The following is a 17061-nucleotide window of genomic DNA, read 5'->3' as shown; positions in this document are numbered from 1 at the left end:
AAAAGGGCTTTGGGTAGTCTGCCTTCTAACCCTTTCATCTTCTCCACACTTCAACTTGTATGAGATTGTAAGCCTATGGACAGGGTTTGTTTCTTTGTTCACTTTTGCAAAATCTCAACGTTCTATTCAAAATAATATAGTGATTCCAGTTCTAAATCAGGGATAAAGAGCTGTTCAAAATGGCACAGATCCTGTATTGTCTCACAGCCATTAAAAATGAAACACTATGAAATGTAAACAAAAGTAAGAATTCTCTGCAAGAAAAATAACGGACAGGTGAATGAGGAGAGTATTTGACCACCGTTATCCACTTAATTGCACTTCACAATACATTTACAGCCTGCCTTACCAGTAAAGGAGTATCAAGTATCTGTGCTGCCATAAGGAAGACTCCAATTTGGGAGCAGACAAGTTGCTTCAGGGCTGGTGGAAGAGCAAAAACTGCAAAGGTAAGATGCTGGTACCAGGGGGAAACTCGACTGTTCAGTTCTGTAGTATCCCTGCAGAGTTGGAGTATGCAGTTTTTTCCATCTCAGCACTGAATGAAGCCGTTCTGACACACTGCAAGGTAGAAGGAAGAATAAGATTAAAGCACAAAGACAGAAAACTGCTGATAGAGGGTGAGGCACACGAAAGCGACGAAAAAGGAATGGACAGGTTACCCCATTGACTTCCCCTATGCCGGCTGTATTTGCTGCGTAGACAGAAGTGCTAACACATGTGAATTTAACCTGATGGTGTCATATTTGTACAATGAGGAATGTCAAAGCTGAAGCCCACTTGGAAGCAGAACCGCCAAGCAGAGCTTAATTTCTGAAATAAGAAAGTGACTGAGCTCATGCTCTCTGACCTGGAAGTCCTTAACCCAAATTGCAGTTGCGAGGTGGGAGTAATATCAACGGCCAGTGGAGAGGAAAAGACAGACACTTTGCATATGCTGTCTTGCTCTCTCTTCTTGTTTCATGACTGAGGTGGGGGAAAGTTCTGGGTTCAGATTTAGCTCAGCTTCTCACCCAATAAGCCCTGTTCCTTCATCTCAATTTGTTTTCACAAGTTACTCATTTTAGGCTAGTCTAGTTTATGAATAATCTCAATAAAAGGTAGAAAACAAAGTAAAGTCTGTGGACAATATAGCTTTTTAATTTGATTTCCCCCCTCCCCCATACATACACACATACTTTAACCATCATTTTTGAAGATAGCCTCAGGTGTGTAACCAGTTGCCACGCTGATTCAAGAATAAGAGGAAAGCAGTCTGTGTACACACTATAGCAGAGCTTTCCAAACTGTGTGTCACGACACGTTAATGTGTCGGCTGCAGTGTGTAAGTGTGTAGCACGAACACTCCCCACGCTCCTCCCGGGGCAGGAAAGGGGTTAGTTTGACTTCCTGTTTGCTAGTAAAACTGAGTTATTGTGTCATGAAATGATGCCTGTCTAAATATGTGCCACCAATATGAAAAGTTTGGAAAGCTCTGTGCTACACCTTTAAAGTATATTCTTTCCTTCAAAGAAGTGTGGATGCTGTAGTTGGTTAAGTGTTGCTGAGAACTGCTGGGTGTTGCTTGTGAGAGGTAAACTGCAGAACCCATAATTATTTGAGGGAAGGAATGTGCTTTTAATGTTCTGTAAAGGTATGGTATGTACAAAGCCTACCAGTACAGACCCCCCAAAAAAAGTTAAGGGTGTGCACCGCAATCAATAGATTGGGGAGAGGAGAACCACATTCAATAACTCGCAGTGTACACTTGACATAGGTATCAAGGAATGCTGTCAGCAGCAACAACATGCTTTGAAGTGTTCAAAGCACTTCCGTATGATAATTTTGCCGGTGGGGGGGGGGGGCTGAAACTGAGAAGCAGTCGTTTACTTGGGCAATCTAGTGACTTAATGGTGACTGGTTCTCAGTCTCTTAGGCTGCTATGCTACATTAGGTCTCCATAGAATACAATTCAACTGCTCCCATCTCTGTCTCTATCTAGAGACATTTTGCATCTCTAGCTCTGATTGGTCTATCAGAAAACAAGATGGCAATACAAGTGACTCTTCTGGAGCAGTTGTGTTTCTTTGGATCAGGGCCATACAAAGAAAACCACACACTGGGGCTCAATAACCTTATCACAATGCCTTTCAACTCTAGCAACGGCTGCATGTATGAGCAAATGTTTTGCAATGACTTTCGTCATGCTGCCTCTTCTAATCTTTATTAAGGCTGTCTTTAAAAAGAGTATTAAAAAAACTGTGTGATTTTTAACAAGAAAGGGAGGAAGGCTGAAAGTAAGGAACATGAAGGGAAGAAATAAGAATCTATGTGTACTCCTAAATGTACAGAGTTCCCAAAGCTTGTTTCATAGGGGCAAGAAGAAGAGAAGCCAATAAAGTTCAAACAAAACCTTCATGATTTAAAGCGTTTGAGGATTTTAGTTGTGCCAGACAAACAACTAAATTCCTATGGAAATAAATAAATTTTGCCAGCTTCTTCCCAGTGTCTTATCCATTAATGGAATCCTATATTCCACACAATGTTTCTACAACCTCTGATCATAGAATGAAATGTTCTTATTTGCTTTTAAAAATAATGATGATTGTGATCATTTGTGTTGCTGAAACATTCAGTGGAAGCACTACATGGGCTCTGAGATGTTGATTCCATGAGAGCTGGAACTAAATAGCCACAGAGGAAAAAACCCCATACCTCTCTACCTTATTTAAGCTGCCAAGCCCACTAATTAATATGCAGAAGGTGTGAGGGTGTATGGCTAGGTTTATCCCAAAAGGATGCTGGTGAACTCATCTCCCTGCCATTTCAGAAGTAACTCATTAGGGAAGTGGCTTTCGGGCAGGAAGGAACTAGATGAACAACAATGTGGCTTCTGTTTTGCTCTTCTGTTTTGAAGTAGGACCAACTCAGATTTATTTTATATGATTATCTCCCTTAGTTGGGGAGGATAAATGGATAGAGTAGCAGTCAGAGACACCCAAGTGCTCCCTATCCTTTTTCTCCACTATTTATTTGGCACATTCACCTGGAAGCGTCACCAAACCCTTGCAAAGCATCAGCCATAGGACTCTTGGCTGAGTCAGGAAGATCTTGGAGGTCGTTTTGCTATCCCATCCAAAAGGACAGAGGAGTAGCTCAGAGGAAAGAATGACCATAACTCATGCTTTTACCTGCAGAAGTCCTCAGGTTCAGTCTTCAGCACCTCCCGGTAGGGCTAGAAAAAATCCCTACCTGAACCCTGTAGAGTCACTGGCCAGTCAGTGTACACAGGAAACTGCAGTGTGCACAGAAAACTGCCACAGTCGGGCAATTGATGCAACTAGCTCACTGTTGTCAATGATGACTGGCAGAGGATAAAATTGTCTCTTGCCCCTTCGTAAGGGAACTACCTATGCACATACATACATATATATACATATTTGGTTCTGTCAGGTTAGGTCAATCACTGTATTCTGTAAGCTGTTTCTCCGACACCCCCAACAAATTGTTAAAGGCATTATACATCTGATGTTAAACTGTTATTGAACATATTGCATAAGGTACTTGAGTATATTGTTATGGACCCATATCTTAAATATGTGTTCACTTCAGTTCTGTTCTGGGGGTCTTTACTGAAGATGATGACACACCACAGAGGTTATTGCAATGGACACTGTTGGTTTAAAAATGACAATGCTGCTTTGCTTACTTGGATGAAGTTCGCAAGAATTGCCCAGTTATCATGGAATGGTTTTATTTCTCATACAAATATTAACAATTTATGGATTAAATTTTTGATTCGTTGTTTCTTTTCTTTATTATGTTTGCCCTTTTTTGATAATAAATCAATTTTTAGAAAAACAAATTCATGGAGGGCAAGGCTCTCAATGGCTACCATGACTGTCAGATGCACAGTGCCGCATTGCTGATGAGTTGCAGGTATGCAGAGCCTTGTTGTGCTCATGTCCTGCTTACAAGCTTCCCACAGGCATCCGGGTGGCCACTGTGAGAACAGGACACAGGGACTTGATGACCCATTGGTCTGATCCAGCAAGCTTGTCTTACGTTCTTTTGTCCCTCATGGGCATTTTGCAGGGAATGTAAATTTAGACTTAATCTAATTACCAGAGGAAGATGTTTGATGGAGGGTGCCCAGTGTAAACTTTCCTGGAATTAATTAATATCTGACTAAGGGCATGGAGATGGATCCTTGAATTAGATATGACCAAGGTTTCATGGCTTAAGAAGGCATACACTCATATTATTGCTGCCGTAGTGAGGAGACTTCCAACCACAGCCACTATTGGAGTGGAGGGGGATATTTAGCAGGAACCACTGGGGCGTCCTCTGGTACTGAACCTGATACTACCACAGCTTAGACTGATTCTTTGCAACACTAAAACTGAACATCCTAATACTGCTGCACTGGACAACAAAAAATGGTTGATCTTCCATGATTCTGTAGCCAAAAGTCTCTAGTGGAATCCATCATTTACTATTGTATATTGCAGTGTTCATATGAGCCAGTAGGAATCAGAAGACCATTTCAACAGATATTGTGCAAACATTCTGCAAAACCAAGTTCCTACACCTGCTTTTCTGACCATGACAAGACTTTCCAAATGCCAAATTGGAGGCACATTTCTGGGACGAAAATGGTGACTATTGCACTGTTGTGGTTCTTATAACAACTTTGTCACTATGAAGAGAGGATCATCCATGGAATCAACTGGGCAACATTTACTTCCCCTGTCTGCCTCCATTAAAATTAAGAAAGAAAATATTCCACCTTTATGCCAATGACCTACAATTCTTTACACGAACTATCTTCTTCTCTTGCCCCACTCTCAGCTCTGCTTCTCATCAGATAAGTGCCCATTACAGTGGTACCTCGGGTTACAGACACTTCAGGTTACAGACTCCACTTACCCAGAAATAGTACCTTGGGTTAAGAACTTTGCTTCAGGATGAGAACAGAAATTGTGCGGCGGCAGCAGGAGGCCCCATTAGCTAAAGTGGTACCTCAGGTTAAGAACAGTTTCAGATTAAGAAGGGACCTCCAGAACGAATTAAGTTCTTAACCCGAGGTACCACTGTATCTAAATATAACTCCACTAAAACTGAGCTTCTGGTTTTCTTATTGCTGCAACATCACCTTTTCTTGTTCTTGATCATGCTAGTGTTTGTAGACTTATCAAGGCCAGAATCGTGTCTTCATCTAATTCTTCCTTTCCTCTTCCTCCACTCTTCCAGGTCTTGTTATTTTCAGTTGTTTAATATAGACCTTAATTCATTATTTTCTTTCTGCAGGCTTTACCAGCATTTTAGCCCATTCTCTCATTTATTCTCATTGACGATTACAACCTTGTACTTCATCTTTCAACATCTGTTATTAAATAACTTCCCTCTCTCTCCTGCGTGCTGCCGCTCATTTGATATATTCTACTTGCGGCTCAGTTTGCATTACTCAGTTTCACTGTTCTCATCACCGGTGTCCTCTCACTCTCTCCTTGATTTCAAATCAAGATGCCTGTGAACATTTTCAAATGTCTTACTGGTTTTGCTCTTCTGTAACTATTTTGTTTTCTTTCTCTGTTCCTCCTCAGGATCTTAGACCTACCTACAGATATCAGCCTTAAACCTAAGACTGCCCTCTTTATTCCCCACAAATGTCCTTTGTCTACACACACACACACACACACACACACACACACACACATATATATATATATACACACATACATGTGTGTGTGTGTTATTTATTTTCCATTTAATTATATACATTCACATCATCATTACCCACTTTACATCCCCTGGCTCTTTAGAGCCTATCAACTTGCTTCCCTCCTGCCTCATGGCTATCAAAATTCACCTTTATATCATTGCATATAATGTCCTTTGTTCCTACCTCCCTGCAATTCCTGCCTTACATCTTGCTCTCTTCTTCTGGCTCTGTGTTCGAACCCCTCCTTTAAAAAAAAACATCATTTCTCCCCTTTACTTCCCTCCACAATGTGTCTTGTTTCTACATTAGATTGTAAATCTGTGCGCAGGTTTTAATTAACCTGGCAAATTTTAGGTGTATCGTAAGTTATTGTTTCTGTTACAGCTGCTATTGTTGTTTTGTTGCTTATTATTATTTGCAGAACAAGCTAAACTGGAACAGGATGAAATCAGACTGCAATGGTCCTTTTCCTGTTACACCAAATTTTCACCTGTCTTAATGGCTGGTGAAAGAGAATGCCTACCATTTCAATGCACCTGTTCTTCTCCTCCCATCTCTCTGGGTCTAATAGGTTCCCCTCTTTAGAAGGAAAGTCAGTGAGTGTCATAGAAAGACTTAGACCTACCATGTGACAATAAAGGGGTATAATTAGAATCACTGTGGGAAGAGGTGGCTAAACCTGTTCCAGATTAACCTGGATGTTTGGAAGAAGCAAGATTTGGCCGCCTCTCTACAGTCTTGCTGACTCTCTCTGCAGCTTGGGTGCTTTATAACACAGACCCAAATGGAGTCCACCATTGTAAGCACAACCCCACCTTTTTATCTAAAAGGTCCTACTCTAGGTCTCATTTCTTTGTCACATCAGAGTGTGACAAAGAGACAGAACCCAGGAGCATGTGGGTGTGCATCACCCCCATATTTTCAGCTAATACATATCAGTCCTGTAGTACTAGGTTTCAAACAGCCTCAACTTCAATGTTTCCGTGACTACATGCCACATATTTTATAAATTTCACATATACCAGAGCAGAACTTAAGGTGGTCATGAAGAGAAAACCGTTCCAAAACAATAGTCTTATTAATAAGGATTTTAAAACAACATGAGTCAATGAGGCTTCTTCCTGTGTACTGCAAGATTGATGGTACCTCCTTTTTCCCAGTAACTAATGCTAATTTATGATTTTATCAGTTTTCTTAATTTTGTTAGCAATCCTCTTTTGTTAGCAAGCCCACTTACTTAGATGTTCTACTGAACACATTATAACTTCTGAAAATCAGTGGCTTGGGTTGAACTGCATATCAGAAAGACTGGCGTATCCTCTTGGATAAAGGAAAGGGGGAGATGGTTCTTTTCCTCTCAGCCTGAGGTGGATAATTCTGAAAAACAAATATGAAGCTTGGGTTATATAAGTTATACAGTATTAGGGACTATGCCTAATTCTCCTAAATGGCCCACCCTCAGGCACCCATACTTCAGCATGAAGACCTAACACCCTGGGCTCTCTCTCAGTCCCTGAACCAGAAAAGGGAGAATTCACACGTACACAAAGACAGACTCTCTTGCCCGAACACACTCTCCAAGTTAAATTAATTGCATTGTCTCTCAGATCAGCTCTCTCTTCAGCCATGTAATTATTAATACTGGGGTGGGTAGGGTTTTTTTATTGCTTTTTGATGAACTCCTGCTTACTCTTCTATACCTTTGAAACAGTGTGATTCTATACATGTCTACTCAGAAGTAAGTCCCACTATGCTCAGTGAGGTTTATTCCCGAGTAAATGAGTTCAGGACTGCAGGCTTTAATGGTCACTTTCAGTTTCTGTCTCTCCCCCCCCCCCTCTTTTCTGTCCCCTTGCTGAGAAAAGTTAAGACTAATGTAGCAATTCATTACTTTAGGGGGGAAATTGTAAATAAGTTTCCTTACAAAATTAAAATTCTTGAGCTACAAAAATAGATTAAAAAATAATAATAATCTGACATTAAAACATTGGCAAAATGTCTTATTCTTGGGGTAAGGGTTCTGAGCTGGTTTGGGTTTTTTATTATTATTATTAAAAAAAGATTCCTCTCGAATTCTTGTAAAAGAAAAAAATCTCAGCAGCCGGAGCGTTTTGGAGGAGGGCTTCCCCAGGGTCACCTTTTTGTTTTAAAATGTACTGAGTTCTTTTTCAGGAGAGAAACAGGCAACTTTGTATTCTCTGTCTAAGCTCTTCACCTTCTCCTACAATAAAAATCGATTTGTACCCATCATCCACGATCTAGAAAATAAAAAACCCAATATAATTCGTGTATATGTTACTTTATGAAGTAATAGAACCTTTGTGTTCCCCTTTGTAACAAAATGTGCTTTGGTGTCAATTTCCATAATTTGTTAATGACTAGCTGGGTGTTGTTTTTTTTTAAGTAATCATTTTGTTTTTAGATTCTGGCTGTACTTCTCCTTCCTGAAGCTGGTGCAAAAGAGAAATATGATACATCCCAATCCAGACCACTTAAACCGAAGTATTTCAGTATAATTTGTCCCAAAATGTGAAAAAAAATGTGTGTGTGTGTGTGTTTAAATCCCACCTGGGGTTGTGACTTCTTAGCGCCTTCTGAAGACCTAGAGCGGCTTATATCACACTACTTGCTTACAATTCGTGTGTGGATCTGTCTTAAATATCCTTTACACCTCGGTCTTTTACGCATTAGCTGAGAAGTTTAAAACAACCACCACCCGGCATTGACTGATTGAGGTTCTCCCCTAAGCGCCTTTCCGTCTTTTAAGATTCCTGCCTTCAGAATAAGCGTGGAAATTGTCAGCGGCGGCGCATTCAGTTCCAACGCACTGTGGTGGCACACAATACAGTAGCCATTTAAGCGCGGGGGGGGGGGGGATCTACAGAGCTTCTTAGAGCCTGCTTTACCTGGAAGTAACTCCTGTTGACTTCAGCGGGGCTTACTTCCAAGGAAGCACGCGCTATCGACCAGGGAGCGACGGTCGCTCTCCAACCCAGCCTTGGCATAGTAACCTCGGGTTCCTCTGTTTTTGCGGAGCGCAGTGCTATTCACCTTTCACTTACCATCCGATTTGGCTAGATTGGGGGGAGGAACGTTTTGTTACCGGCGTGAACTGTCTCCCCTTCTTGCCCCACACCTCCTTAGAGGATGACCTACGTGGATGGGCACTGTTTGTGTGTTGTTGATTTTTTAAAAAACGCCTAGGTTGCCAGATCTGTCCAGATCCCACCAGTTGCTGGCGCGGGGCAGTAAAGACCAGCGCCGCCAGCAGCATCTTTAGCGTAAAGCGCCTGACAGATGGAAACGGAGGGGGACATCCGAAGGCAGCCCGTTTTGGGGGCTCATCGCAAGGTCTTTTCCCCTCTGCGCCCGAGCGTCTTCAGGTGCAGGCGTGAAGGGAAACGTGCCGCGATCCCAACTGTTGTATTCTTATGTTGCTGTGGTTTGGGGACACGCATACTATTTCTCCCGGGAAGGTGGCACGTTGGCACGCGTGTGCGCTCGCGCGCTCGCCCTCCTCGCTTTCAGGGCGATTCCCGTGTTTGGACCCGTCTCCCACTTGTGTAGAAACCCGAGGTTAAGTTTCCACTCATAGTGATCGGGGTGAGTGGCCAAGCCGTGGGAAAGCGGGAGGAAGATGTGGCTGGTTTTTTATGGTTAAATTAATTACTACTGCTACTAACTATTATTATTATTAACCTGGGCGAAAAACAAACAAGCACCCAAACGGGAGGGAAACGTGAGTTGTTTTAGTGAACATCGGGGGGGGGGGGGAGGGAGGCATGGGAGAGAGACGTCTTCTGGACTGATGAGTTGGGTGTCAAGAGAAAAGCGCGGGCTTTGCGGTGACACAAGACTGCTTTTCTCTCCCTTCCTCCCACCCTCAATTAAAAGGAGCCTAGAATAAGGCCAGGTCGTGGCCGCCCTTTCCCACCGAGGCTTCCCAAAGCAGCTTCGACACCACAGTCCCAAGTCCCCTTCTCCAGATTCATGCATCCAGGGAAAGAGGGGAACCCCGCGCCCACCCGTCCCCAAAGCTAGTCATGCTGCATGGAGTCACTGATCTGGCCGAGAAGCTGGACCCTGTCTGGAGAAGCAGAGCAAAAGGGGGAAAACCCGACCCTTTGGCCACCCCGGTTGTCTGGGCGCGCACGACCCTTTGGTGAAAAGGAGTTAAACCCAGCTTGGCTCGGCGGCGCCCTTGGCAGAGAGCTTCCGGGGCTCCTCGGCCGCCGCCTCCTCTTCCCCCTCTGGCCAGCCGCCAAGGGCTTGGAGATGCCACCTCTGCGAAGTGCAACTCCCCGCCTTTGCCCGAGGTGGCCTCTCGAGGGGAGCGACCCACATCCGAGGATGCAGCCGCGCTCTGCCTGCCTCTTCCCATCCCTTTCGCCCGCTGCCTGACTGCTGGTTTGCGCCTTCCTCCAGGACAAGCTCCCTCTCCCACCAAACTTTCTTCAAGACTGTTGCTCGCTTTGCCCCCCCCCCCAACTCCGGACTCCCCTCTATCCAGCCTCCCTCCTCCCCCTCCTCCTCCTCCTCCCCCAAGTCCCATTCGCTTGTCGCTCCCCCTCCCTCCCGTTTCAACCAGGGGGGGCGCTTGCGCACTGCTGCGCTCTCTCACATCCCTTTGCCCCGTAGAGCTTTCCTGAGATTGTCGTCGGGTAAGTAATGTATTAAATAGCCCAGATCACACACACTCCTCAAGTCTAGCTTTCCGTCCACAATAAACACTCCTAGCCTCCTTTGTGAACCCAAACAAACCTGTCTATTGCCTAATTAGCCGTGAAAGGTAAGCGATTGGGTTTTGCGAGTCCCATTACTACCAGCATTGCGCTCGCTTGCTTGCTTGCTCCCCCCCCCCCTCACTTCTCTTTTTCTTCCTCCCTTTCCTTTCTCTCCGAGGGGGTCCTCCAGTCTCAGGTGTGTGTGTGGTCCTGATTCTGGAAAGAGACAAAGTTGCCCGAGGGATGGAGGGGGGTGGTGCAGCTGGGTTGGTAACTCGGCACAAGGGAGGAGGGAGAAAGGAAAGAAAGAAAGCCACTCTCGCTTCCTTGCTGCTCTTGCGCTGACTCCAATTAGGCGAGGGGGCAGATTGATCAGGCAGGGCAGCGCGCCTGATGTTGCTGTCAATTTCACTTGATCCGCAATTGGCTCCATGCATCAAAGGGGTCTGAGGACAAGAGGCGTCCTAAGCCACTGCTTGACAGAAGCTCCTCTTGCCACTCAGCCAGCGGTTTTGTCCTTTTACGCACCGTGTGGGGTGTTCCTCCGTGTAACTTCGGGTGGATTACTTGCGGGCTTGTGTAGTATATCTGTGTGTGCCTCCGCGCGCGCCCGCGCCCCTGTTTGTTGGAAGGTTGTCAGAAAGTTCTGTTTTGTGTTGTCGTTTCGGTACCCCTGTTGGGATCCGAAGAGGAATGTTGGCGCTGTTCGTGTTGTTTCGGGGGAGTTGGGAAGGTGATTTGGCTTGAAAGGTGTAACTTTGTTTTCCATCCAAATTATAGCGCCAGAGTGAAGCACTTTTAAGGGTCTGGCAACGCCAAAGGTGCTTGAACTGAAAAAACACGGTGGAAGCAATTAAAACTCCTCCTTTCGGATTAACAACCAAAAATTGATCGATCTGTCAGGAATACTGTTGATTTATGAAAGGTGCTTATTTCCTTGGTATGGAGAATTTTATGTTCTCTAGGTGAAACTGAGTTCACCCAGCTCCACAGTAGATTGATGTTTTAATAAAAATAAATAAAGAGAAAAAGCTCGCCTGGCCTTTGGGGACATCAACTCTCAAATCGCAGTTAGACTAACAAATCAAATTGTATTATTTTTACATTTCATACCTTTTAATCTAATGTCTAAAAATGGCAACGATTTTCTTGTGCGGAGAGTGTTGAAGTTGTTTTGTGCGCCTTTCTTTTCTTTTTCTTTAATACTGCGCTCTTAAAAGTTCAAATAACAAAGCAATCAATGTTTCATAAGCAAAATGGCACGGAGAAATAGCTGGGTAATTTTGATAAGTGACTTAAACAGCAATCAAGATCTAAAGAAGGATCTAATATGAGCAAACGCCAGGGATTTGCCATGGAAACGCAAAGTGTCCTCTAGGTGGCAGACTGCACCCGCTATTCAACCTTTACAAACTCTTTTCTTTTTTAAAAAATTCTCTCCCCCTTTTCGCCTCTCCCCCCCCCCCTTAAAGCCAAAGGGAAATTTGGGTTGCGAGGAAGGCAGTGTGTGGTGTGTGTGTGTGTGTGTGTGTGTGTAAGAGGGGATGAATCCCAGCACTTGTTGTTTACCCAACACAATCTACGATTATTTCTCAGACCTAAATAAGCTTTGAAACACAACAAGCCGCAATTTTCAGGGTGAAGAGCGGAGTTAAAATTAACCCTTCGGCTAACCGCTAAAGTGTGTACTTGTCCGTTTCAAAGGAGGGTGGGGTGGGGGGGGGATTCCAAGTGTCCCACTTGAAAGGGAGAGAGGAGATTGATCAAGCATATGCAAATCAAGAGCCACGCTAAACGCGCGCAAGAGAAACCTTGCCCCTAACAGTTATAAGGAAGGAAAGTTTAAATATCTACCATAAATCACTTTTGGGGGGGGGAGGGGGCGGTGTGGGACACTTCATCCTTTCATCCACCAAGGCAGCTTGCACAGCGCTGGCGCAGCTGAAAGCAGCACAAATGCGCGCGGACGGCCAGTTCTTCTCCCCCCCCCCGTCCTCCTCCTCCGCCCCCCCCCCCTTTGCAATGTAAATTTCAGCGGGACAAATTGCTTATTAATAGTCTAGAAGAGGAGCCCGTTTCTTTCTTTCTTCTTTTCTTTCTCTGTTTTTATTTCTGCATGGCCCCTAGCTATGCTCTGGGCAGCCCAACCGCCCAGCAGTTCTCTCCTCATTTCAATATACTAAAGAAAATGCAAATCACCCGCGTGCGACACACACACACTCGCACGCATGCCCTTCCCTCTTCCTCCTCTTTTTTTTTTTTTTTAATGCCAAAGTTAAATTAGCAACAACTTTAAGTGACTTTATTAACATGGCACAATGTACGAAGCGGGGGCGGCGGGAGGGAAATAAGCAAGTGTTCTTGCTTACAAACCGTGCTCTTTTTAAGAGTAACAGCATTCCGTGTTTATTATTGTTATCCCGATTCAATAGATCGAAACTCCCAGTGCAACAAACAAATGACATCTCGCCCAGCTAAACTGTCCAGGAGCCATCAAAAAGCCTCTCTTAATAGGCTGGTCCGGGGAAGTCTGTCATGTAACTTTGCTCGGTGGTGGACCAGCTTTTAAGGCTTTAATTATTGAAAAGGATGCGCAATCGTGGGCTATGGAGAGAGAGAGAGAGAAGCCCCGAGAGAATGGAGGGTCCTTGTTTCTTCACTGCTTTGCAAGATTGCGGGGTGGGGTGGGGGACACGTTAGAGAGCCTCCTTGGCCCAGGGAGTAGCTGAGCGTGGCCAGGTCTCTCAGCGCAGTTGAACTGCTGCTGGAGGATCCTCTATCCAAGTGCTCCACTTCCTTTACGCTCGACAGGGAAAAGGAAGTCGCCGAAAAATTGTGCCAGTCGGCTCTGGAGCATTATATCCTCTCTGCAATCTTGGAAATATCTGGGAACTGGAGGTGTCGCGCACCCCCCCCCCCCGCTCCCAAATTAGGCGAAATCGCCTTCAAGAGCGCACCGTGTTTTTGAAGGAAATGTGCCCCGAGTCCCACCCAGCTCTGGTCCTCGGCAGGACAAGGGTGCGCGCGCGCGCGTGCACCGGTTCCCCAAGCACATTAGGTTAGACTCAGGAAAGAGCAGGAAAGAGTTAAACTCTCTATTATTCAGGCGAGGTCTTGTTAGGCTGTAATCTGCATTTTCTAACTACTGCGTAATAAAAAAAGTGAGAAGTTTGGAGACACCTTTCTTGATTATACCTTTGGCGATACTTTAGGTTTTACATTTAATTTGCATTTTGTTCTTAGTGAATATTGAAGTCTTGAGTGGAGGATTGAATTTTATTAGGACATCTGGACTGACAATATCAAATCAGACACCAGCGTCCCAAAGCATGCTAAAATTTCAGAGTTAATTAGAACGAAGTGTGTTTAATTAAAGCCAATTATAATATCTGAAATGATCGGATCGATCCTTGTTTGTTCAGTCGGAGTCGGTGGAGATTTTGATGGTAGGATAATGAAGACGGGTCGGCTCGAAAACTTCTTTGCAGGGAAGGGAGGTGGCGTTTTGTTTGTTTTTTCTTTTGTTTGTTTACGAATAAACACAGGCCCGGCGGCGCAGGGAAAGGGAGAGGACAACAAAGGGCCATTTAAATAAATGCCGACGAACTCTCTGGCTTTGCTTTTCCTGGAACCGCTGGAGGTCTTTAGGAAACGATGCGCTTTCTCGACCCCTAAAAAGCTGCGAAACTTCCTCCCTTGCCCGATCCTGCCTGCTTCCAGGAACAATCCCCCACGCCGCCGCCGCCAGCCCGCCAGCCCTCTCTCCCCTCCCTATATTGGATTGCTCTTTTTTTCCCCTTTCCCCTACAGCCTTCATTCATTCATCGCAAAGAGAAAGTCTTCCGGGCAAACAACGTTCTTCCAATTTGACGTGCGTTTTCTCCCTCTCTCTCCGTGAGGTTTGCTTAGTTTAAATCAATGCTTCTGGTCTGTATTCTCCGCTCCGTTCCCCAATCCTTTCCCAGACACGGAAGCGTCCTGTCCTGTCCCTCTAAACTAAAGGAAGACTCTTCCAAGCCCCAAATGTGACGGACGTTCCCCTGGTTTCTTCTTCCAGCTGAACGCGCTTCCCGTGGTTACTTTCCACACTGACTATTACCTTCGCTCCGGAATCCCCGTTTTCCCCTCCTCTCTCTCTCTCCCCGGTTGCCAGAGCTCCCCTCCTGCTCCGAGAGCCTCTTTACTCTCAAGTAGCGGCACCCTCCCGCCTTTTCCCCGTTTTTTCTCTACTTGGGAAGGTTTTTCCAGGCTAACCATCTCGGTGCCATTTCACCCGCGTTTAGTTTCCCAAGGCGGATGCCCTGCTTGCAGATGCCAAACTAAGGACCGCTGCTAGGAGGGAGTTCGTTGGGAGAAGGTGGGAAGAGAAAACTATCGCTTCCTCTTAAATCTGAAACGCCGCGTTTATACTCAGCGGATCCGAGAGGCCTAAGAAACTTCAGAGCAGCCTCCCAGGTGGAGAAAGCTGTTTCTCACCACTGCCACTCAGAAGAGGGGCAAATGAAGCCCAATAAGACCGTGGACTGTAGAAAGGGAGGGAGAGAGGCAGAGAGCGAGAGAGATGCTACTTTTTGTCCCCTCGACTGACGATCTCAATCTTATTTGCGCTGAAAATCTCGTCTCCCCACCCAAGGAGGCGCTGTTCGTCAAACTTCACCACCGCCGGGCGGCCAAGAGACGCTAGAATTTCTTTACTTAGAGAATTATATCTCTTTATTCAGGGAGATTTTGGTCTATGTGTGTTTCCTGAAACTCGCCTAATAATAGAGTTAAAAGGTCTTTTCTCAGCGCGCCCGCCCCGCACCATCCCCAGTCTTTGCAATCTAACCAAAAGGAGGTAGGCGGGGATGAGAAAGGAAATCATCAAAGCAGCTCGTTCACAGAAAGAGAGAGAGAGGAAAAAAACCTTGTTGCTACAAAACTTACGTTTTGCTCCAGTTAACCAGCGCGTTATTGTCCGCCTCACCTCCTTAAGACACTACGAAGAAAAAGCTTAAACGTGGTTTCGTCTCCCCACGCCGGTTTGAGCAGAGCTAGTTAAGATCCCCCCCCCCCAACTTGCTGTGTGTTTGTTTGGTATACATAGCACCCGCCTTGCGCTTGGCAGGTGTGAATGCTAACCTGAATGAAGCCAATCGAAGCTCAATACCATATTTTGCCTGGTATTGTATGGGCGGGCTAGGAAGGCGAAGCGGGGCATTCCCAAGACCGTGCTGACGTTCACACGTGCCTGTCCGGAGTCTCGCTCCGGAGCCAGAAGCGAACTCTGCACCAGAGCCTGGCAGGTGGCTTTGCACAGGCGTGTGTGTGTGTGAGAGAGAGAGAGAGTGAGAGAGAGAGAGAGAGATTTCCAATTCCTACACTGCCACTCGCCGCTGTAACTTTGCCCTTTTGGGCTGGCGTGCCTGGAATCTGTTTGGAGAAGGAAACGGTGGTGGATTGGATTCGGGAGGGAATCAAAGTCCAGGCGAGGAGGGCGGTCCAATTCCTTCCAGGTCCAGGTCCCTGGGCTCGCCTGCCTCTCAGCTGGACGGTCACCGGAAAGAGGGGCCGCCGCCAACCTCTGATCTGCCGCTGCTGCTGCTGCTGCTGCAGTAGCAAAAAGAGGACAGGGCGGCTTGGAGCCAGAGCTGGATGCTGTGGAATTAGGTCCCCTGGCCCAAATCCCTCTGCACTGACCCCAAAGTGCCGGCCTTGGCAGGGGAAGGATCTTTCAAGGAGTCTCCAGAGAAAGCTTCTCTCTAAACAAAAAACAAAAAAACCCCAAAACAAAAAAACCCACCACCAATGCCCAGTTAGTTATGCTGGCGGAAGCCTTCGGCACATCCCAGGCGCGCGCCCAAATCGCGTTTACCCTACGAATCTTGCTGTAACAGCAGCACAATCCGGAGTCAGGACCTCCGAGGGGCGCGCACGGCGCCCCGAAATACTAGCCACCGACCTGGGAAATTAGTCGACCCTTGGCACCCCCAGTGTCTCTCCCGCAACACACACACACACACACACACACACACACTCCCAACCCAAATTGTTCTGGGAGACCTTGCCAAGTTTAAACAAATAGCTGAACTACAAATGTGCGGCTCTTCGAGAAGCGAAGAAACAAGAGTTTGCTGAGATTTGTTTCGGTGAAGCCGGGCATAAATTACTCCGAGTGGAACCGAACACCTCCTTAATCAATGGCGCCTGAAAAACACTAAAAATGAAATATGGGTGTTGGCAAGTTGGCTTCGATTCTTCGCTTGGCCATCCGAAATAAAATAATACTCGTTCGAATAATAAGAATGGACAGAAGGGTGAAAATTAAACACGAGAGCGCGCGCGCGCGCGCATGGTGGTTGGCGTGACCACAAGCTGATGGCACCGTTCCTTCTCTCTGAACTTTTCCTCCCTCCAAAGTTTCTTTGGCAAAAGTGGAAACTTGCACTCAGGCGCGCATAAACACACCAAATTGGAGGGGGGGGGAGTAGAGGGGGGAAGAGGAGCAGCGTGGAACTTGAGCACCAGGCAAAATAAACAGGGAATACACGTGGGAAAATTGGGAAGGTTTGAACCACTGAGGTGTAACAGTTCTTTCTTATTCAGGGTGGTGGCAGGGAGATAATAAGTGAAGTGTTTGCGATAATAGTCTCG

General features: G+C 45.8%; 1 protein-coding gene and 1 long non-coding RNA gene across 3 annotated transcripts in view; one reads left to right on the top strand and one right to left on the bottom strand.

Moving 5' to 3' along the window:
• Positions 1–442: 442 nt before the first annotated feature.
• On the bottom strand, positions 443–16107 carry LOC310677218. Its single transcript, XR_014510999.1, has 3 exons — positions 15355–16107; positions 6942–7081; positions 443–561 (listed from the first exon to the last, which is right to left on the bottom strand). It is a non-coding gene; the product is annotated as an uncharacterized lncRNA (long non-coding RNA).
• The window catches only part of EBF3 (EBF transcription factor 3), a gene marked incomplete at its 3' end in the record, with an annotated part of 178522 nt that continues 171824 nt past the window's right edge, over positions 10364–17061 (top strand). The window contains exon 1 of one of the 2 annotated variants that reach the window (XM_083439661.1): positions 10364–10493. The remainder of the gene's footprint in view (positions 10494–17061) is intronic. The other variant, XM_083439653.1, reaches the window with a different exon arrangement.

This window comes from Podarcis tiliguerta (assembly GCF_965153285.1).
Source record: "Podarcis tiliguerta genome assembly, chromosome: 5".
Classification (NCBI taxonomy): domain Eukaryota; kingdom Metazoa; phylum Chordata; class Lepidosauria; order Squamata; family Lacertidae; genus Podarcis; species Podarcis tiliguerta.
Note: the sequence above shows the minus strand (reverse complement) of the source record. Positions and strands in the feature narration are given on the sequence as shown.